The 23,590-nt window shown below is 49.7% G+C and overlaps 1 non-coding gene and 1 pseudogene across 1 annotated transcript; one reads left to right on the top strand and one right to left on the bottom strand.

Moving 5' to 3' along the window:
• Window positions 1-1,949: 1,949 nt before the first annotated feature.
• LOC144601532 (U1 spliceosomal RNA) lies at window positions 1,950-2,113 on the top strand. Its single transcript, XR_013548325.1, has one exon. It is a non-coding gene; the product is annotated as a U1 spliceosomal RNA (small nuclear RNA).
• Window positions 2,114-12,564: 10,451 nt separating this feature from the next.
• On the bottom strand, window positions 12,565-14,194 carry LOC144600998 (antiviral innate immune response effector IFIT1 pseudogene; annotated as a pseudogene).
• Between the last annotated feature and the right edge of the window lie 9,396 nt (window positions 14,195-23,590).

Here is a 23,590-nt window from a genome sequence, read left to right as displayed (position 1 = left end):
ACCAGTCATAAACCACCATATGGGACTGGTGAAAGCTCGGGGTCCGCAACCATTCCCCGTAAGCCTTTTAGGCCAGGGCCCAGAGCGGACCCCATGGAAAATGCGCCACCCCCCAACAACAACATCAACGTCAACAGCAGCCCTCTACAGCCCAGCAGACACCTCATCGTCCAGCGAAGAGGCAGAAGAAGAATTAACACCAATCACCATGGAGGTAGGTGGGTCTGGTACCTTTCGGCATATGAGCAGTAGGGACTCTATACTAACAGGGAGGAGATTGCACTTGTTTTTTGCATGCATGGGAAACCATCACTAATGACAAATACATACTAACCTGCATTCATGGCTATAAAATTGACTTTGTTCATGAAAACATTCCGCCAGTTCAGCACATACCCCAAAGGGTATTCACCCTCTCAGTCAAAGACAAACAAGAGGGTCAAGCTGAACTTGTGAGGCTACTAGCAAAAGGTGTCATTGAAAGAACAAAACATGAACCTTTGGAATTTGTGTCTACAGGGTACTTTCTAGCAGGCATTGATTTAAAAGATGCCTACTACTCAGTACCCATACACAAGGAGCACCGTAAATAATTAAAAATTTATCTGGATGAAACAGCTATGTCAATTTAAAGCCTTACCAAATGGACTAACCTCCGCTCCAAGGTTTCACTAGAAGCTTAAAACCCGCCTTGGCATTATTGACAAAACAAAAGCATATAGTCATGGCGTACTTAGATAGGGAAACCTTGGAGACAGCTATTTTGGCAGTAGCAGCCACCAAACGTTTGTTTGAAACTTTGGGGTTTGTCATACATCCAGATAAATCCAATTTTACACCGTCCACTACCATGGACTATCTTGGATTTACGATTGATACTGTTCGCATGGTTGTAACTCTGCCAAAGTGGAAAGCATCACAATTGGCACTATCATGCCACGAACTAATGCATAAACGTCAGCCAACCATACGGCAGGTAGCTAGAGCTATTGGTAAAATGGTAGCAGCTTTTCCAGCTGTACAATTTGGGCCTTTGCACTACCAAAATTTACAAAGAACAAAAGTGCACGAACTAAAGCAAAACTCAGGTCACTTTGACCGAGCATGTATTTAACTGCTGAATCCATTACAGAGTTACAATGGTGGACAAGGAACATTAGCCTCAGTTCCAGTCCCATAATTATCTCCAACCCAGTATTAACCATTCAAACGGATGCCAGTGCCTTGGGCTGGGGAGCAACTAACATGCTATCCAGCACAGCGGGCAGATGGACTAACTCTGAATCATCTTGCCTACAGACACGGGGTATCAACTATTTAGAAATGTTGGGTGCGTTTTATGGTTTAAAAGCATATGCATCTAATACGCATCATGCACATGTCCGGTTGCAATTAGATAATACCACGGTGGTGGCTTATATCAACCACATGTGTGGTATAAAGTCAATATCGTGTGATAAATTGGTCAAAAATACAGTGGCAGACACCAGGTCACGCAAATTTAACGATAACATCAAATGGATGTTAAATCCCAAAATATTTGCCGAAATTACAAAGCAAAATGGCACACCAGATATCGATCTATTTGCATCCAGGCTGAATCACCAGGTACCAACGTATGTCGCTTGGGAACCAGACCCTGAGGCAGCAGCAGTTGATGCATTCACGCTGTATTGGGGGGAAAAATGTTCTTTTATGCTTTTCCTCCCTTCTGCCTCATCAGTCGGGTATTACGGAAGATTCAATTGGATTCCGTCCCCAGCAGTCCGGAATTATTAATCCACCCAGTGTCAGGCATTAGTCACCCGTGCCATGACAGAGTCAATCTCCTGGCTTGCAGATTCTAAAAAGACCTCTACTGGGCCTGGGACTGTCTGAGGACGCCATCAACATGATGACCGCATCCCACCGGGAGTCCACCAGGAGACAATACCTGACCAATATAAGGAATACTTACCTGGCAGGGGAGATACCTTGATCACTCAGGAGGTTTTCCCAGGACAAGGCTATCCCATTGCACTTCGGGTGTGCTGACGCCTGCGATGTCCCCAAATGCGGGATACTCGACTGCAAAATTTGTGGTAGTGGGGGACTGCGTTCGCTCTCTCCCCTCTTAAAATGGGAACGGTATTGCTCCAAAACAGGAACTACCTACACTACAGCGACACCCACCAGTGTTGTGCAATTCCTGGTTGGATTACATCAGGAAGGACTCAGCTACAGCGCCATAAATACAGCCAGGAGTGCGTTGTCAGCTTATTTGGTTCCAGCAGCAGGACAACTGGCTTTGGGGTCCCATCCACTAGGAATCAAAATCATGAGGGGCTTTTTTAATACTAACTCCTCCAGACCAAGGTACACTCAGATCTGGGATGTCAGCATTGTGCTGACGTACCTTAGGGGATGGCCACCGCCCAGGGCACTCACGCTGGAACAACTTACACTGAAATCAGTCATGCTCATGGCACTAGTGTCAGCTTAAAAGGTACAATCCCTCCACCTCCTGAGGCTCGACAGCATGACAGAGTCATTGGACTGTTTCACATTCCATATTCAGGGACTGGTCAAACAAACTAGACCAGGTACCACGCCTCCAGTCATGGAGTTCTGGGCATATTCATCTGAACCACGGCTGTGTGCCAAGACCACCTCGCCAATTACATAGACACAACATACAACTTAAGAGGGAGAGAAAAAGCCTTATGGATAAGCCACAAGAAGCCTCATGGTCAGGTGACGAGCCAAACCATTTCAAGGTGGCTCAAGCAGGTGCTTAAGTCCGCGGGAGTCAATACGAATGTTTACAAATCTCACTCCACCAGGGCTGCATCTACGTCGGCGGCTAGTCAAATGGACGTGCCAATTGACCATACTCTGGCCAGAGCAGGATGGTCCTCGGAAAGAACTTTCCAAAGGTTTTATAATAAACCGCTGGCGCAACCTGCTACATTTGCAGACAGAATTTTAGAGTCTGCAGATAATATTTAATTTGAGCCCTGGGGAGCTCTCTGTTTTTGTTGTCATTAATAAACCTTTTTTGTTCACAAACAGGTTTCTTGATCGCGATAACATACTTCCTCCCTCTAAGGTCTTCAGACAGTGAGTGAAGCATGAGCTGGTACACGGTTCGGAATCACAGAAGCTTTGAAGTCTTCACGTAGTCACTCACGTGACTCCGAAATAAAATAGTAAGATTAAATGAGAACTTACCAGTTCGAAGTTTGATCTGTATTTTATGAGGAGTTACGATGAGGGACTACGTGCCCTCCGCTCCCACCCTTTTTTATACAGATCAACTGGTAATCAAGTTCTTATTTTTTCTTTACTATATTTATTTCAATCGTTGTGTTTTTTCTGTGAATCCACACCGCTGCTTTGAAGAATGTCGCGCACGCGTGCTGGACGGGGTCTTCACGTAGTCCCTCATCGTAACTCCTCATAAAATACAGATCAAACTTCGAACTGGTAAGTTCTCATTTAATCTTACTATCTTATGCCATGAATATAAAACAGGAAACTCGAATGAACGGAATCCCAGTGGAAAGCTGATACATAGCTGATAGATAAGGGCAGGCCGGTGTGGATATCAGTATTCATAGGGAATTCTAGCATGGATCAGTCAGCAGGGAGGCAAAAATGAGAGCCTGTAGGGACATAGGGATTGGCCAGGTAATAGAACCCTCGGATTGGGTTACGGTCACGGGGTGAGGAAGCGCGGGGTATTTAAATGCTTGGCGCCAAACGTTAGGTAGAGATTAGATTAGTGAGTGAAGTTAGTGTTTGTCCAGAAAGAAGTCTGTTGTGTTTGTTACGGGTTTTATACTAATAAAGGATTTAGATAATACCACTCGTCTGGACTCACTACATTGGTGACCTCGAACGTAGGAAGAAAGCAGCAGCATGTCGCAGGCGGGAGCGAGCGCGGGCGAAATCCATCTACCGCCGTTCTGGGCCCATCAGCCGCACCTGTGGTTTGTGCAGGCAGAATCACAGTTCCATCTCAAAAAGGTGGAGGAAGACCAGGAGAAGTACCACCACGAGGTGAGCTGTCTGCAGGCGGAGGTGGCTGCGCGGGTCAGCCGATACCTGACCAGTCCACCCCAAACGAACCAGTACATGGGGCTCAAGAAGCTCCTGCTGCGGACCTTCGGCTGGGCCCAGAGCCAGCGGGCTCTGAAGCTCCTCCATTTGCCAGACCTGGGGCAGCGGCTGCCGTCGGAGCTGATGTCCGAGATGCTGGCTTTGGCGGGCGACCATCAGCCGTGCATGATATTCGAAGCGGCCTTCCGGGAGAAGCTACCTGGGGACGTCAGGTTGGTGTTGGCAGACGTCCCTTTTGAAGATCCGGTAGCGTTCGCCGAGAAGGCAGACACGCTCGTGAGGGAACGCAACGCCCGAGACGGCTCCGTTAACCGGGTCTCGAGGCCCAGCGGCAGTCGGGGGTGCGGCCGGGAGAGCGACGCATCGGCCGCTATTGCGCAGCCGGCCCGCCAAGAGAGGGCGGCGGCGCCTGTTCATTGGCAGCGGGCTCGACCAACAGAGCCGGATAGGCGTGGCTGGTGCTCTTTCCATCGGCGGTGGGGCAGCGAGGCCCGAAGCTGTAGATCCCCGTGTTCGTTTCCGGGAAACGCCTGGGCCGATCGACTGTAGAGGCAGTCTCGGTTGGCCGTAACCACCGCCTCTACGCTACGGATCAGAGTACCGGGATCGTTTTCCTGGTGGATACAGGAGCGGTCGTAAGTATTGTGCCCCCCTATGACTGTGAAGTTCGAGTGGGGGAAAAGGGCCCGCCCCTAATTGCAGTGAATGGTAGCACCATCCGTACATACGGTAAAAGGACCATGTCCCTGTCCTTCGAGTCCAGGACTTACCGTTGGGAATTCATCGTTGCGGATGTGGGCCAGGCCATATTGGGGGCAGATTTCCTATGGGCGTTTTCCTTGGTCGCAGACGTCCGAGGGAGGGGCCTACAACCCTCGGCTGATGTACGGCCTCGGGATACTGGGCCAGAGGCTTCTACAAGCGCCGCCCCACCCAGCCTAGTCATCCAGTCCATTACCACGGCTCCCGGTCAGTTCGATGCGGTCCTGGCCGACTTCCCGCAGCTCCTCGTTCAGCGTTTTGATTCACCTTCGGAGAAGCACGGGGTCGTCCATTTCATTCCAACCGAAGGGCCGCCGGTTTTTGCCCGGGCACGGCGCCTCCCACCCGACAAGCTGGCCAGGGCGCGAGAGGAGTTCCTAAACTTGGAGAGGTTGGGAATTATTCGGCCTTCGAGTAGTCCGTGGGCCTCCCCCTTGCACATGGTTTCCAAAGCATCTGGGGGGTGGAGACCATGTGGTGACTTCCGTCGACTCAACGCGGCAACACGGCCGGACCGCTACCCGATTCCACACATTCAGGACTTTTCAGCTAGCCTGGAGGGTGCGACAATATTTTCAAAAATTGATTTGGTGCGGGGATACCATCAGATCCCGGTCCACCCGCCGGATATTCCGAAAACAGCGACCATCACCCCGTTCGGACTGTTTGAGTGGTTGCGTATGCCTTTCGGCCTTAAAAATGCAGCTCAGGCATTCCAGCGTCTGATGGACCGGGTGGGTCGAGGGTTGCCGTTTGTCTTTATTTATCTAGACGATATTTTGATTGCCAGCCGTTCGGTCCAGGAGCACTTGGTCCACCTCCGCACGGTGTTCTAGAGGCTGCAAGACCATGGCCTGGTTCTCCATCCGGACAAGTGCCAATTCGGCCTGTCCGCGGTGGATTTTTTGGGTCACCGGGTTACTCCGGCCGGTGCCACTCCCTTACCAGCTAAGGTGGACGCGGTCCGCTCTTTCCCCCGCCCGACTACCATCAAGGGCTTGCAGGAATTTGTGGGCATGGTCAATTTTTATCATCGGTTCGTGCCTGCAGCAGCTCGGGTTATGCGTCCCCTTTTTCAATGTCTCGCAGGTAACCCTGCGGAGTTGGTATGGTCCGTAGCTGCGGAGACGGCTTTTGTTGCGGTCAAACAGGCCCTCGCCAATGCCACCATGCTGGTGCACCCGCGCTCCTCCGCCCCCACAGCTCTGACGGTGGACGCCTCAGACGTGGCGGTGGGTGGGGTTTTGGAGCAGCAGGTTGACGGTGAATGGCAGCCTCTTGCGTTTTTCAGCAGGCAGCTCTCTCGAGCGGAGCTCAAGTACAGTGCGTTCGATAGGGAGCTCCTGGCCCTTTATTTAGCAGTCCGGCACTTCCGTTACTTTTTAGAAGGCCGTTCTTTCGTGGCCTACACGGATCACAAACCTTTGACATTCGCTTTTGCTAAGGTTTCTGATCCGTGGTCGGCTCGCCAGCAGCGGCACCTAACCCTCATTTCGGAGTTTATGACCGATGTCCGTCATATTGCGGGTAGGCTGAATGCCGTTGCTGATGCCCTGTCCCGGCCGGCCATTCCCTCCGTAGCCGTGGTTGGTAAACAGGTGGATTTCCAGGAGCTAGCGGAGGTTCAGCGCCTGGAAGGAACTGCCGCGGTGTACGCCTCCACAACCTCGGGACTGCGTTTAGAGCAGGTGGCGTGTAGCCCCACAGGTACCAAGTTGTGGTGCGACGTTACTCTCCCACGCCCTCGCCCGGTGGTGCCTGCCGCTCTGCGGCGTAAGGTTTTTGAGGCCATTCATGGCCTGGCACATCCGTCCATCAGGGCGACTTCAGCCATGGTGGCCGACCGGTTTGTCTGGCATGGCCTGCGAAAGCAGGTGGCAGCCTGGGCACGCGCCTGCATTCCGTGCCAGACCTCCAAAGTCCATCGTCATGTCCAGCCCCCGCACCAGACATTCGAGGTTCCCCCCGCCCGTTTTTTCCACATCCATGTGGATTTGGTGGGTCCATTGCCCTATTCTAGGGGTTACACTCATCTACTGACGGTGGTTGATCGGTTCACTCGTTGGCCGGAGGCGCTCCTGTTGTCGGACACCACGGCGGCCTCCTGTGCACGGGCCCTGGCGTTGCATTGGGTGGCTCGTTTCGGGGTCCCGGCTATCATTACTACAGATCGGGGAGCCCAGTTCACCTTGTCTCTCTGGGCCGCGCTGGCGCAGCTTTATGGTGCTCGATTACAGCAGACCACCGCCTATCATCCCCAAGCCAACGGGATGGTTGAACGTTTCCATCGGCAGCTGAAGGCGTCCCTCTGTGCTCGCCTGACTGGCTACGATTGGGCTGACCAGCTGCCTTGGGTCCTCCTCGGCATCCGTACGGCCCCGCGGGCTGAGCTGGGCACATCTTCGGCCGAGCTCGTCTACGGTTCGCCCCTGCGGGTGCCGTGCGACATTCTCCCTTCCACTCCCGCCTTGCCGCCATCCGTCACGTCAGTCTTGGGCTCCCTCCGGGAACGGGTGGGTTCTCTGGCTCCAGTCCCCACCTCTAGTCACGGAAGCACAGCAGTTCACGTTCCTTCGGAATTGCGGAGCTGTGATTTCGTGTTTCTTCGGAAAGATTGCCACCGTCCCCCTCTTCAGCCAGTTTACCAGGGCCCGTTCCAGGTGCTCAAAAGAGGGACTGTAACCTTCACCTTGCAGGTAGGAAATCGTCAGGAGCTGGTTTCAGTGTCCCGTCTCAAGCCGGCCCATTTAGACCAGGACCTCCCCGTGTCGGTGGCTCAGCCGCCGCGCCGGGGCCGGCCTGTGGCTGCTCGACTGGTCCCGTCAGCGGCGCCCAGTTTACCACCTCTTGGGCCTCCGCCGCCTATGGTTGGTCCCGGGCTGCCGTTGTTCATCAAGTGCCCCACGTCACCTGCACCCTCCGCTCCAGTGGACTCCCCATCGCCTCCAGCGGCGGCGTCCCCCCCGCCTCCTGTCACGCTGGGGGTATCGGTTTCCCCCATCCGTACACGTTCTGGGCGGGAGGTTCGGCCGCCCGTGAGGTATGGTTTCGAGGGTTCTGGGGGTGGTCATGTAGGGACATAGGGATTGGCCAGGTAATAGAACCCTCGGATTGGGTTATGGTCACGGGGTGAGGAAGCGCGGGGTATTTAAATGCTTGGCGCCAAACGTTAGGTAGAGATTAGATTAGTGAGTGAAGTTAGTGTTTGTCCAGAAAGAAGTCTGTCGCGTTTGTTACGGGTTTTATACTAATAAAGGATTTAGATAATACCACTCGTCTGGACTCACTACAAGCCATAGAATCGCAGATGCATTTACTGGTGGTTGAATCAATTGATGCAATTTTGTGAAATGATTTACCTGTCTTAAAGTGTACAATCACGGATCACAGAGCATGGTGTCCTCTGATTCACTTTTATCAAGTGAGACAATAAACATGGCAGGGAGACAGGACAGCTATGATGGCAATGGAACGCAAAATGTGACTTGAGATTGTTAAGATTCAATTAAAAATCTGAATTTAGTTTAGAGATACAGCATGGAAACAGGCCCTTTTGGCCCACCGGGTCCGCGCCGACCAGCGATCCCCGCACACTAACACTATCCTACACACACTAGGGACAATGTTTTACATTTACCAAGCCAATTAACCTACAATCCTGTACGTCTTTGGAGTGTGGGGGGAAACTGAAGATCTCGGAGAAAACCCACGCAGATCACGGGGAGAACGTACAAACTCCGTACAGACAGCACCCGCAGTCGGGATGGAAACCGGGTATCCGGCGCTGCATTCGCTGTAAGGCAGCAACTCTACCGCCACCGTGCTGCCCAATCACGAACATCATGAGAACACATCCAGATCTGCATCGAGATATCCTGGATAAACTGAGGCCAGTGGAAACATCAATAGGAATCGCTCCAGTGGTTGGAGCCATACCTTACACAAAGGAAGATAGACACAAAATGCTGGAGTAACTCAGCGGGACAGGTGGCATCTCTGGAGAGAAGCAATAGGTGACATTCTTCAGACTGAGAGTCAGAGGTGAAGGGGACTAGAGATATGGAAGGGTAAGATGAGAAAATGACAGAACAGAGCCGATGTTGATCCAGGAAATGTGGAGTCTGGGTTAAAACATGGTCGCAGAGCTGGGGAGTGGGAGGAAACACAGAGGGGGAGCAGTGAGAGAGGGTGTTGTAGGACTCCCGCCGGTCAGAGGGGGAGAGCTTCTTCAAAGTAGGCATACCTCGAGGAGATTTTGAGTGGAACAGACAAAATGTTTAGGAAGGAACAGCAGATGCTGATTTACACTGAAGAAAGACACAAAATGCTGGAGTAACTCAGCGGGACAGGCAGCATCTCTGGAGAGAAGGAATGGGTGACGTTTGTGGTTGGGACCCTTTGTCAGACTGGGAGCCAGGGGAGAGGGAGCCTAGAGATCTGGAACATTGTTGTGGTTTTGGGAAGTCAATCCTTGCAGTCCTGGGCCATCACTGCAGGAGGTTGTCAGGACAGTATCCTAGGCCCAGTCACCTTCAGCTATTGGCCTCCTGCTTTGCCAGAATGAGGCCACATGCAAACTGGGGGAACAGCACCTCACAATCCACTTGGGTACCTTACAACCCAATGGTATCGAAACATCAAAACATCGCAAATAGGTGCAGGAGGAGGCCATTTGGCCCCTCGAGCCAGCACCGCCATTCATTGATATCACAGCCGATCATCCACAATCAGTAACCCACGCCTGAATTCTCCCCGTATCCCTCGATTCCGTTAGCCCTGAGAGCCAAATCTAACTCTCTTGAAAACATCCAGTGAATTGGCCTCCACTGCCTTCTGCGGCATAGAATTCCACAGATTCACAACTCTCCGGGGGGAAAAGTTGTTCCTCATCCCAGTCCTAAATGGCCGTCCCCTTATTCTTAAACCGCGTGACCCCTGGTTCTAGACTCCCCCAACACGGGGTACGTGTTGCCTGCATCCAGCCCATCCGATCCCCAAGGAATTTTGTACACCTCTATAAGATCCCCTCTCGTCCTTCTAAATTCCAGTGAATACAAGCTCAGTCGACCCTTTGTTTCATCGCGCGTCAGTCCCACCATCCCGGGAATTAACCCGGTGAACATTGAATTCTTCAATTCTAGGTAATTAATCAACAACCCCCCTCTTTCATCTCCCCACCTCTTCCCTGTACCCCACCTGGATGTGCACCCATGTCTCCTACTATCCTGCCCCCATTTCCTCTCCCCCTCACTCCCCCCCCCCCCCCCCACCCTTCCATCTCTATCCCCACCTCTGGCTTCACGTTTCAACCTCTTCTCCCCTTTTCTCACAGGCTTTTGTCTCCTTTCCATCTCTGGTCGTCGTCCACCCATCTGCCAACCAGACTGGGCTCACCTGTGAGGCTCTACCACTGTGCCATCCCTCAAGATGTTGTGTACCACAGGGATCTGTGCTGGGATCTCTGCTGTTTGTGATATACTGCGTATATAAATGACTTGGTTGTAAACGCAGATGTGTTGGTTAGTATGTTTGCAGAGAACATTGCTGATTGCTGGGGTAGCAGACTGTGAAACAGACTGTCAGAGTATACAGCAGGGTATAGATCAGCAACACATACAAGTGTAGAAATAGCAGATGGAGTTTAATCTGAGCAAGTGTGGCTGTTGCAATTTGGGAGGTCATATGTAAGGAGAAAATCTACATTTAACTGCCTGACCCTTAGGAGCATTGATGTACAGAGGGGATATCAGTGTATCCTCTTGGGGTCCAAGTCCATAACTCCTTGAAAGTGGCAACACGAGTAGATAAATTGATGAAGAAGACATAAAGTATTCTTGCTTAATACCAAATATGGGGCAATAAATATGGGGCATAATACCAATGGGGCATAATTGCTTAATACCAAGTATAAGGTACAGGACGTCATGATGCAGCTTTACACACTGCATTTGGAGCAGTGTGTGCAGGTCTGGTAGCCCCAGTACAGGAAGGACGTGGAAGCTTTGGGAAGAGTGCAGAGCAGGTTTGCTAAGACGATGCATGGATTAGTGGGGATTAGCTACAAGGTACGGTTGTTAGGCTCTGGGGTGGCTCTGCAAAGTGGTGCTTCAGCCCAGTCCAACGTGAGCACATTCATCCTGACCATCAAAAGCATCTACATCAGGTGTCACCGCAAGAAAGCAGCATCTGTCCTCAAGGGTCTCCACATCGGGGCTATGCCAGTGTGGCTGTGTCCAGGTTCAGGAACAGCTTCTTCCCTACAGCCATCAGGCTATTAAATGATACACTATTGTCACATGTATTTGGGCACAGTGAAATTCTTTATTTTGTATACAATACACAAAGTACACAAAGACTCACCACGTTTCTGGCCAAAGTTACTAAGTATTATAGTCATGTTATAGACAATAGACAATAGACAATAGGTGCAGGAGTAGGCCATTCAGCCCTTCGAGCCAGCACCGCCATTCAATGCGATCATGGCTGATCACTCTCAATCAGTACCCCGTTCCTGCTGGGAATGTTGGGAATGGCCACGAAAGGGTTAATGTTTCCATTAATCACTTCCAATTTCTGGTTCCATTATCAATCCATTGGTATTTTCAAAATGGATTCTATTTTTGCAGCTACATTGTCCTTGATTATTAATTATTATGCCTGATAATGTAAACTTGAATCTTTCCTTTATCAATAATATCATCTCTTGACATCCCATTAATGATCCTGGTCCCCTCCCCTCCCCTCCCCAACAGACCCCCTCCCCAGCCTTTCCTCCATCACTCCCAGCAGCACGATGCACACTTTAGGGATCTGTTGTTTGTGTTCCTTTGATTTGGTTGAGGCAGAGCCAATCTCTGCTTTGAAGCTTTAATTAATACACATGTCAATGTAGGACATCTTATAATGATCCTGAAAATGAAATCATTCCAAAGTTATAATTGTGCATTGAGAAACAAGAAAAAATAAAGAGTAAAATGATGAAGGTGAAAGACTCAGATGTGGCAACTTGCCAGAAGCCTCAATGATATGTCTCCATCTGGTTCCACATGCTGCCATTTCCCAATTCCCATCTTTCCAGGGCCCTAGTGAGACCGCACCTGGAGTACTGTGTGCAGTTTTGGTCTCCAAATTTGAGGAAGGATATTCTTGCTATTGAGGGCGTGCAGTGTAGGTTTACCAGGTTAATTCCCGGAATGGCGGGACTGGCATATGTTGAAAGACTGGAGCGACTAGGCTTGTTTACACTGGAATTGAGAAGTATGAGAGGAGATCTTATCGAAAAGTATAAGATTATTAAGGGGTTGGACACGTTAGAGGCAGGAAACAGTTCCCAAAGTTGGGGGAATCCAGAACAAGGTGCCACAGTTTAAGAATATGGGGTAGGCCATTTAGAACTGAGATGAGGAAAAACTTTTTCAGTCAGAGAGTTGTAAATCTGTGGAATGTTCTGCCTCAGAAGGCAGTGGAGGCCAATTCTCTGAATGCATTCAAGAGAGAGCTGGATAGAGCTCTTAAGGATAGCGGAGTCAGGGGGTATGGGGAGAAGGCAGGAACGGGGTACAGATTCAGAATGATCAGCCATGATCACATTGAATGGCGGTGCTGGCTCGAAGGGCCGAATGGCCTCCTCCTGCACCTATTGTCTATTGAAACTCAAATTCAACACTTATACAACCAAATTCCATTTGATTGATGTGCTTGAGCTGTTTATTATTTTAAAAAGTAGAATAATTTTTTTAAATCTTTAAAGGAAGCGCAAGATCATTTTTGAAAACTTCACACTCATAAGTAAAGCCTTCATTCAAAGAGGAAGCTATCAGAATATAATGTGAAATACACACATCACCAAAGCTATCCGCAGATCAGATGACATTGGTGCATATTATAAGCATCCTTGTGGTCCTCAAAGGAGTAATTCTGAAAGAGCACGCAGATATTCTTCATTCTCATGATCTATCTCCAAGGCCTTTTCAAAGTATTCAATAGCTTTGGACGTGTTCCCATCCAGCTGATATGTTAACCCTCTGACACCAAGAGCTTTGCTGTCACGTGGAGCATAGTAAAGCTTTTTATCTGCCCACTTCTCCAATTTTTCCTTACACATTCTCCGTTCTCTTGAATCATATTCAATCTTCACTCCTTTCAGAAATAGGCTGATGGCGCTTGATTCCGATCGTTTCTGGTACAGTTCAAATGACCCAGCCTTTAAACATATCAGCTGTGTGTTTTCTGGACGGATGTCCTCCAATTTCACCAGATCATTGTAGATCTCCTCTGCCTCAGAATACTCTTCATTTCTTATGCAAATATTTGCGTAATCCAGCTTTGGTCGAACAGCATTCCTCGGACGGCACTCAGTGGCTTTCCAAAAATGATATTTACATTGACCGATCATCTCAGCTTGCTGCCCAGGATTTCTATTACCAAGTTTGTTCAGTTTAATACTATAACATATTCCAATTTGGTGGTGTGAGAAGCACGAGTGTGGAGTTAATTCTAACGCTTGCTTCAATAGATTGATTGCTTTCTCCACTGCTCCAACTTCTCTGTAAAATTTTGCCGCGTAGCGAAGCACATATGGACCCTCACTGGCCTTCTGCAATGCTTGTTCAACTAATGTCTTTGCTTCTTCCTTTTTACCGAGTCCTTTCAATTTTAAGGCCAGCAGCACCATGGCCATTGCATCATCTGGATCCAGCTCCAATACACGTCGCAGATACTTCACTGACTTACTCCATTCATGACTCTCTGGCGTTCCAGAAAATGCTTCCAGACGAAACAGAACAGTTGCTTTGCCCATGATCCACTCTGTGTTATTGGGATCTTCCCCCAGAGCTTTCTCAAAACATTCCATAGCCTCCTCATAGTATGAAGATCCAGAAGTCAACAATGACCATCCCTTCTCCCCATACACTTCGGGTATCATTGCTGTATAGCGAGGGCCATCAGTGAGTGGTTTACAGATCATCTCCAGCTTGTCGAGGTAGGACTGGGCCTCGGTCAGTTGTCCCATGTGGTAATGCACCCAGGCAAAGTTTCCACAGGTGATGATGCTGTTTCTTTCAAATGTATCTTTGTGGTTCCCCCTCATAATCCTGTCAGCTTCATTTAAGTTTTGAAGAGCTTCCTCACAGTTGCCTTGCAGGCAGTTTATGAAAGCGAGTTGGTTGTAGGATGTGGCTTGATATTTATCTGCAAAGATTGTGGCATCGTTTAATCGGTACACCATATCGTCCAAGTCAAGGGTCTCCTTCTGTGGGCCCCACGTGAAGTGACACTCAAGCTGATCGAGCTTCTCTTTCAACAAATCTCTCATTCTGCTGCTGCAAGAGAATACAATTCATCAAATTCCATGTCAGGCAAGTCTGTCTCCCAATCTCACAAATAGTCAGCAGACCAGACAAGCTGCATTTGGTTATTATGTCATTGACCTGAAGCAGTCTCCAGGCAAGACTCTGGGATGGTGTGTTGCCTCCCTGATGATTGGGAGAGAACTGGATATTCTGTAGAGGGAAGTCTCCAGAGATCCTTGTCCATATTGGTGCCAATGACATATTTAGGAAGGGAGATCAGGTCCTGTAATTTTGGGAGTTGGGTAGTAGGTTAAATGTAGGACCTCCAGGTTGTCGAGGATCCCCCTCTCGCCTCATAGCCATGCTGCCCAGTGTTGGACATTTCCATCCTGTCTACACCATCTATGATGTCATCTCAGAATTGCTACCCAAGCCACGTGCTAATGAGGCAAGAAATGGTAAGATAGTACACTTCAATACATGGCTAAGGAGCTTGAGCAGGAGGGACTGCATCAGGTATATTCATCATTGGGCTGTCTTCTACTGTGGCTGGGACTGTAGAAGAAGGATTAGTTTCTCCTGAACTGGTAGGAAACCAATATCTCATAGTTTTCTAGTGCTACTCGATGGAAATTAAACTAGTCAGCAACAGGTCAGCAAGTGGAGGGACTAATGGGAAGGTGGAGGTTATGAAAAGTAAGTTGTAAAGAAAGGACAATCAGGGACAGGTTAATGAACATGGTGAGGCTGAGGGGCTGAGCTGTGTTTATTTCAATGCAAGTAGTATTTTGGAAACCGTGGTTGAGCGTCGGGCCTGAATCAGCTTGGAGCCTGTATAGAACGATGATGTTGTGACCATGACCACATTATGGTCACTTGGTTGTGAAAGGGTCAGGACTGGCAGTTTAATGCTGCAACTGCAACATTAAACTGCAACAGTACATGCAACAGTACATGCAACAGTCCTGCAACATCCCTCCTGTATTGGGGCAACCAGAGTTGCATGCAGTACTTCAAATGTGTTGGAGGTGGCCGGATGTGGGTGGATTACAGTGAATGTCGGTAGTGTATCGCAGCCCAGTGGGCGACCGCTTCCCCCGTGAGTGGCCGGATCGCTGGCAGCTCACCCCCACCTCACACATGGCTGTGCTCCAATAATATTCTTCCTTTGTTTTTTTTTCAACCTTTTAAAACTGCAAAAACCATTATTAACTCACGGGCCGTACAAAAACAGGCAGCGGGCCGGAATAGGCAGGGGTTGCCGATCCCTGCTCTAAACCTTTCCCATCTATCCTATGTTGCTTGGGAGAGGGTGCAGAAGGGGTTTACATGCATGTTGCCATGATTGGAGGGGATTAGCTGCAGAGTTTGGACAACATTGGATATTTCTCTGGAATGCAGGAGGCTGAGGGCTGACTCCATACAAGTTTATAAAATTACTAGACCAAGTGGACCAGTTGGGCCCATTCCACGTAGAGGGGGGACAGGGAAGGGGAGAGGGTGTCACTGAGTGAGGCCTGGACCCAAAGCCTCTCCAGTATTGTAGTGCCCTCAACCCCCCCACTCAATCCCCCTTATCCCCCCCTCCTCCCCCCACTGACCCACTCCATCCCCCCTACCCACCACACTTGCCCCTCCCCTGCCCCCACCTCCACTTGCACCTCCCCCAAGCCCTATGTCCACCCCCATTTCCCCCTCCCCACCCCCTCTCCCTCCCCTCAACCCCACACGCCCCCACCTCCCTCCCCTCCCCCTACTCTCCCTGCCTGCACCGCACTCTCCCCCACCCCCAATCTTCCCTCCTCCCCACCCCCTCCTCCCTTCTCCCCACCCTCACCCTGCCCTCCTCCCCACCCCCACTCTCACTCTCTCCGCTCCCCACCTCCTCCCTACCCCCTTTCCCCACCCACCCCCACTCTCTCCTCCCCCAACCCCTCCCCAATTCTCCCCTCTTCCTCACCCCTCTCCCCTGCCCCACACTGTTCCACTTCCCCCACCCCCACTCTCCCCTCCCCCTCCCCACTCTCTCCTTCCCCACTCTCCCCTCCTACCCCCCCCCCCCGCGGGCCCGGCAACGTCGCTTAAAGCTCCTCCGTGCGAGGGTGGAGAGGAAAGAGGAGAGGATGGCACTGAGCGCGGGCACTGCCGTCAGTCGGGCGGGTGCGGCCCCTCTTGGAGCGGGAGATGCGACTAGACCTCCCGGCGGTCAGCGCGGCCCGATCTGTGGAATGTCAGGCGCGAGGCATGCTGGGACGGGCGGCGGTGCATGGGGGGGGGGGGCATTAGTTAAAGGTCCGGGGGGCGGGGGGGGGGGGGGAGCGCATTAGTTAAAGGTCCGGGGGGGGGGGGGGAGCGCATTAGTTAAAGGTCCCTGGGGGAGCGCATTAGTTAAAGGTCCGGGGGGGGGGGGGGGGGGGGGGAGCGCATTAGTTAAAGGTCCGGGGGGGGGGGAGCGTATTAGTTAAAGGTCCCTGGGGGAGCGCATTAGTTAAAGGTCCGGGGGGGGGGGGGGGGGAGCGCATTAGTTAAAGGTCCGGGGGGGGGGGGGGGGAGCGCATTAGTTAAAGGTCCGGGGGGGGGAGGGAGCGCATTAGTTAAAGGTCCGGGGGGGGGGAGCGCATTAGTTAAAGGTCCGGGGGGGGGGTGGGAGCGCATTAGTTAAAGGTCAAGAGGGGGGGAGCGCATTAGTTAAAGGTCCCTGGGGGAGCGCATTAGTTAAAGGTCTGGGGGGGGGGGGGGGAGTGCATTAGTTAAAGGTCCGGGGGGGGGGGGGGGAGCGCATTAGTTAAAGGTCCGGGGGGGGGGGGAGCGCATTAGTTAAAGGTCAAGAGGGGGGAGCGCATTAGTTAAAGTTCCGGGAGGGGGGAGCGCATTAGTTAAAGGTCCGGGTGAGGGGGAGCGCATTTCTTAAAGGTACGGGGGGGGGCGCATTAGTTAAAGGTTTAAAGGTCGGTGGGGGGGCGCATTAGTTAGCATGCTAGTATGACTTGTCCATAGTTACCTGGTTTCTCTTTGCAGCCAGTTTAGATGGTTGTCAAGAATTATCGCAGGGAGGTTTTTTTCAGCTGAGGAATCGGGCAGCTGATGGGGCTTATTTCAGAGAAGTGGGAAGTGTTTATTTTGGGAAGTCAATTCAGGTCCTGACCTTCACTGGGGAGTTTGGTCGAGCAGATGGATTAAACTTTCACAGATCTGTGTAAGAGGCATCACAGGTAAATAGGTGGTGCAGAGGATTTAAGGCATCGACCCTCATCAGTCAGGGAAATAAATATAGACGTTGGAAGTCTATGTTCGGCTGGTCAAGAAATTTCTGTCTCTGATCTCAAAACTGCATCTTTCCGTTTCAACGTGTCTCAGTTAGCGCCGTGAAAGGGGGTATGCACTCTACAATTACTTGACAAATGCGCACAGCAATTAAGTCGAAGATAGACACAAAATGCTGGAGTACCTCAGCCGGCGGGCAGCATCTCTAAAAAAAGTTATAGGTGACGTTTCGGTTCGAGATCCTTCTTACTTGTCAGTCTGAAGCAGGGTGTCGACCTGAAACCATCCGGACCCATATTCGGACCCATCACTGACCACATTGATAATGTCACGGCTTGTCCAGACCCACCACTGACCACACTGATAATGGCACGGCTTATCAAGACCCATCACTGACCACACTGATAATGTGTCAAATTATGTGTCGTAAAAATGTGTCAAATAAACCTTTGCTCAGTCCGCCTTCACCAACCTGATCTCCCTGTGGCTGAGCACTTCAACTCCCCCTCCCATTTCGAGTCTGACCTTTCTGTCATGGGCCTCATCCAGTGCCATTGTGAGGCCCACTGGAAATTGGAGGAACAGCACCTCATATTTCGCTTGGGCAGCTTGCAGCCCAATGGTATGAACATTGACTTCTCCAACTTTAGATAGTTCCTGTGTGTCTCTATTTCCCCCCTCTTTCCCCTCCCCTTCCCAGTTCTCCCACTGTCTTCCTGTCTCCACCTATATCCTTTCTTTGTCCCGCCCCCTGACATCAGTCCGAAGAAGGGTCTCGACCCGAAACGTCACCCATTCCCTCTCTCCTAGATGCTGCCTGACCTGCTGTTACTCCAGCATTTTGTGATACCTTCGATTTTGTACCAGCATCAGCAGTTATTGTCCCACACTGATAATGTCACTGCTTATCCAGACCCATTACTGACCACACTGATAATGTGATTGCTGTTACCGACGCACCACTGACCGCACTGATAATGTCACTGTTTATCCATACCCATCACTGACCTCAATGATAACATTGAATAAATGTACTTCCTTTGAATACATGTACACCCTTACCCAGGATATCTCACTACCGGGAGGAGGTGGCTGATCTGGCACTCTGGTGTCAGGACAATAGCCTCCTCTTGAATGTCACTAAAACGAAGGAGCTGATTGTGGACTTCAGAAGGGCTAAACATCCAAGGACGTACACGCCACTGGAGATAAATGGGTCTACTGTGGATAGGGTGATCAGTTTTAAATACTTGGGAGTCCGCATCACAGAGGATCTGACATGGGCAACGCACATTGCCGCACTGGTGGGGAAGGCAAAGCAGCGCCTTTACCACCTTAGACAACTGAGGAAATTCAGAGTGTCTCTGAGGATCCTTCATTGCTTCTACTCTGGGGCTGTAGAGAGCATCCTGTCCGGCAACATCACAGTCTGGTTTGGGAACAGCTCTGCCCAGGACAGGATGGCCCTGCAGAGAGTAGTGCGTTCGGCAGAACGCACCATGGGAACTACACTCGTCCCCCTGCAGGACCTATAGATCAGGAGGTGCAGATTCAGAGCAAGCAAGATCATGAGGGACCCCTGCCATCCCAGTAACGGAGTGTTCCGGATGCTACGATCAGGCAAACGCCTCCGCTGTCACGCTGTGAAAACGGAGAGGATGAGACGGAGTTTCTTCCCACAGTCCATCAGGACTGTCAACTTTTATAACTCCAGAGACTAAATTTTTGTCTACACGATAGTAACTTATTAACTTTATTTATATGCTGTAACTGTAATTCTTTTTTGTGCGCAATCCACAGGCATTGCCACTTTCATTTCACTGCACATCGTGTATGTGTATGTGACAAATAAACTTGAATTGAGTTGACTTGAATTGTTGCCCGGAAACAGGTTTCGGAGCTGTCGGGGGAGTTTGGGCAAGCCAGGACTACGGGACTGCTTCAGACTACTTTTGGACTAGGCAGTTGCAGCATGGGACCCATACACAATTAAAAACATTTCTTCGATCGAACGTGTCCAAAGGCAGGCAGCTCGTTTTGTTACAAATACCTGTGAGAGAGAAGCGAGTGTTACCGAACTTCGAAATTTATTGGGGTGGAACACTCTCCAAGACAGACGTAAAGCCCGCCGTTTGACCTGTTTTTACAAAATGTTAAATGGTCTGCTCGACATAGATTACCACATCTACACCAAACCCAAACCCATCAGGAGTAGATGATGGCATTCGATTCAATTTGAGATCCCAGCTATCAAGACAGATATGTATAGCAGTTCATGCTTCCCTCACACAATTAAAGCATGGAATAGTCTTCACACTACTATAGTTACTCAACCTGACGCAACTACACTCCAGGCAGCTCTTCTCCAAGAAGCCCTTCTTGCTTAAGTCCATACTCTGCCACCTCCAGTTTAAATTCCATTTGGAATATTTTGGAGGACCAATAACCAAGACCAAGACCAAGATTAGCTCAAATATCTGCATGTCAACTGCTTTAGTAAAGTGTTTTTTTCAGTTTCTACGTGTACCAGATGTACACAGCATGAAGGGAAACATGTTCTCATGCATTTCATGATAAATAGGCAAAGACATGGTCGGTGTGCGTGGCAGCGCTCTCTGAATTGCCTTTTGGACAGGCCACAAGGATGAGTTGGTCATTTGCCTCCAGACAAACCTTGTTGTCTGATTAACATCAACCTGTCGACTGGTCTGATACCATTCACCACAAAATAAACTGCAGATTGAGCAGAGCTTCACCTTGTCTTAGAAAACATAGAAAAGTGTTGTAGGAGTAGCCCATTCATGATTGATCATCCAGAATCAGTACCCTGTTCCTAGCTTCTCCCCATATCCCATATCGTTTGACACCGTTAACCCCAAGACCCCCATGTCCCTTGAATACATCCAGTGAAAGCAATGCCTTCTGTGGCAGAGAATTCCACATATTCACAACTCTCTGGGTGAAAACGTTTTTCCTCATCACAGTCTTAAATGGCCTACCCTTTATTCTTAAACTGTGAGTCCTGGTTCTGGACTCACCCAAAATGGTCATTTCCCCCCTACATCTCGCCTGTCCAATCCCTTAAGAATTTTACATGTTTCTATACGATCCACTCTCATCCTTCTAAATTCCAGTAAATTTAAGCCCAGTCGATTCATTCTTTATCATCAGTCCGCCATCCCGGGGATTAACCTGGTGAACCTGGTTACGCTGCACTCCCGCAATAGCAAGACTGGCCTTCCTCAAATTTGAATACTAAAACTGCTCGCAATACTCCGGGTGTGACCTCCTTGCTCCTGTACTCAAATCCTGTCGCTATGAAGGCCAACATGCCATGAGCTTTCTTCGCTGCCTGCTGTACCTGTATGCTTACTTTCAGTGAGTGACATGCAAGGACGCCTTGGTCTCGTTGCACCTCCCCTTCTTCCTAATCTGACACCATTCAGATAATAATCAGCCTTCGTGTTCACCGACTGGAACTAATATTTCCCACTGGGCGCAGGGCACAGCAGAGTTTATCAACTGCCTCTTTCTTAGATTTGAAGCAAGCAATTTAAATTTAATTTGGAGCATTATGTGTTATTCGTTCAATTGTTAATGTTCAAACATTAGCAAATTTGCGGATGACACAAAGCTGGGTGGCAGTGTGAACCGTGAGGATGATGCTATGAGGATGCGGGGTGATTTGGACAGGTTGTGTGAGTGGGCAGATGCATGTCAGATGCAGTTTAATGTGGGTAAATGTGAGGTTATCTATCCACTTTGGTGGAAAGAACAGGAAAGCAGATTATTATCTGAATGGTCAAGTTAGGAAATGGGGAAGTACAAAGAGATCTGGGTATCCTGTGACGATTCGGTTCTTTATGTCAATCTAGTTCAATAATAATTGATCCAAACACTTGCTCTTCAAATCAAACCTTTAATGCAGCGCTGCGATGATTCCTCCAATTCTGCTCCTACAGCGCTCACGGTCTCCGAAACAGGCTGGGACAAACATACTCATACATACCAAGACAATGTTTATATAGTTTCCAAACAATAGAATGATGGGGGCACAATTGAGGGGCATTGTTCAATTGAGAGACATTGTTCCAACATGTTCATCCAATCACAACTAGCCCGTAGGCACTTCCCAGTCCCCAGTTACGACCAGTCCCGTACGTCCTATTGTTGTACGTGCTGGAACATTCTGTGATTAGGATGTTAATCACTTCTCAACCGTCCATGGTTTCACAACTTCTAGCTACCGAACAGAGATATATCACACAATAGCAAAGAAAGCAGTGATAGTTGTTTCTAATTAACCTTTACCCAGACGGCTATCTTTTTAGACCTTGACTTAATCAGACTTACTTCGTATTTTACCTTAATTGCCTCATTCCCCCCTTTTGTCATTTATAGACAATAGACAATAGACAATAGACAATAGGTGCAGGAGTAGGCCATTCAGCCCTTCGAGCCAGCACCGCCATTCAATGCGATCATGGCTGATCACTATCAATCAGTACCCCCGTTCCTGCCTTCTCCCCATACCCCCTCACTCCGCTATCCTTAAGAGCTCTATCCAGCTCTCTCTTGAAAGCATCCAACGAACTGGCCTCCACTGCCTTCTGAGGCAGAGAATTCCACACCTTCACCACCCTCTGACTGAAAAAGTTCTTCCTCATCTCCGTTCTAAATGGCCTACCCCTTATTCTCAAACTGTGGCCCCTTGTTCTGGACTCCCCCAACATTGGGAACATGTTATCTGCCTCTAATGTGTCCAATCCCCTAATTATCTTATATGTTTCAATAAGATCCCCCCTCATCCTTCTAAATTCCAGTGTATACAAGCCCAATCGCTCCAGCCTTTCAACATACGACAGTCCCGCCATTCCGGGAATTAATCATAGTGAACCTACGCTGCACGCCCTCCATAGCAAGAATATCCTTCCTCAAATTTGGAGACCAAAACTGCACACAGTACTCCAGGTGCGGTCTCACCAGGGCCCGGTACAACTGTAGAAGGACCTCTTTGCTCCTATACTCAACTCCTCTTGTTACGAAGGCCAACATTCCATTGGCTTTCTTCACTGCCTGCTGAACCTGCATGCTTCCTTTCATTGACTGATGCACTAGGACACACCCAGATCTCGTTGAACTCCCCCTCCTCCTAACTTGACACCATTCAGATAATAATCTGCCTTTCTATTCTTACTTCCAAAGTGAATAACCTCACACTTATCTACATTAAACTGCATCTGCCATGTATCCGCCCACTCACACAACCTGTCCAGGTCACCCTGCAGCCTTATTGCATCTTCCTCACAATTCACACTACCCCCCAACTTAGTATCATCTGCAATTTGCTAATGATACTATCAGGGCGAAAACCCAGCCGAGACTTATCATAGGCGGGTCATATAGTCATCCGAGTTTATACCTGATCTCGCGGTGCTTTATAAGCCCCTTGAGCCTGGCCCAAGCGGTGTTCAGGGTCGAGAGGCTGGTTTGTTGATCCCGCCTCTGATTCTACTCCTCTGCTGGATCTCATTCACTAGCCCTTACGGTACCCAGTGATTAAGATCTCACACGGTCACATCGTTTAGTGACATCACACGGTCACATCGTTTAGTGACATCACACGGTCACATCGTTTAGTGACGTCACACGGTCACGTCGTTTAGTGACGTCACACGGTCACATCGTTTAGTGATGTCACACGGTCACGGCGACATTCACAGTTTAGAGACCAAAACTGCACACAATCTTCCAAAGCCAATGTATGTTGCCTTCATAGCAAGAGGATTTGAGTTTAGGAGCAGGGAGGTCCTTCTGCAGTTGTACAGGGCCCTAGTGAGACCGCACCTGGAGTATTGGGTGCAGTTTTGGTCTCCTAGTTTGAGGAAGGACGTCCTAGTTTGACTTTAGGAGCAAGGAGGTCCTTCTTCAGATGTACAGGGCCTTGGTGAGACAAAACCTGGAGTTTTGGTCTCCTAGTTCGAGGAAATACCTCCTTGCTATTGAGTCTAGGAGCAAAGAGGTCCTTCTGCAGTTGTACAGGGCCCTGGTGAGACCACACCTGAAGTACTGTGTGCAGTTGTGGTCTCCTAGTTTGAGAAGGACGTCCTTGCTATTGAGGCAGTGCAGCGTAGGTTCACCAGGTTAATCCCCGGTATGGCGGGACTGTC

This window comes from Rhinoraja longicauda, chromosome 16 (assembly GCF_053455715.1).
Source record: "Rhinoraja longicauda isolate Sanriku21f chromosome 16, sRhiLon1.1, whole genome shotgun sequence".
Lineage (NCBI taxonomy): Eukaryota > Metazoa > Chordata > Chondrichthyes > Rajiformes > Arhynchobatidae > Rhinoraja > Rhinoraja longicauda.
This window is presented reverse-complemented; position numbering and strand designations above follow the sequence as displayed.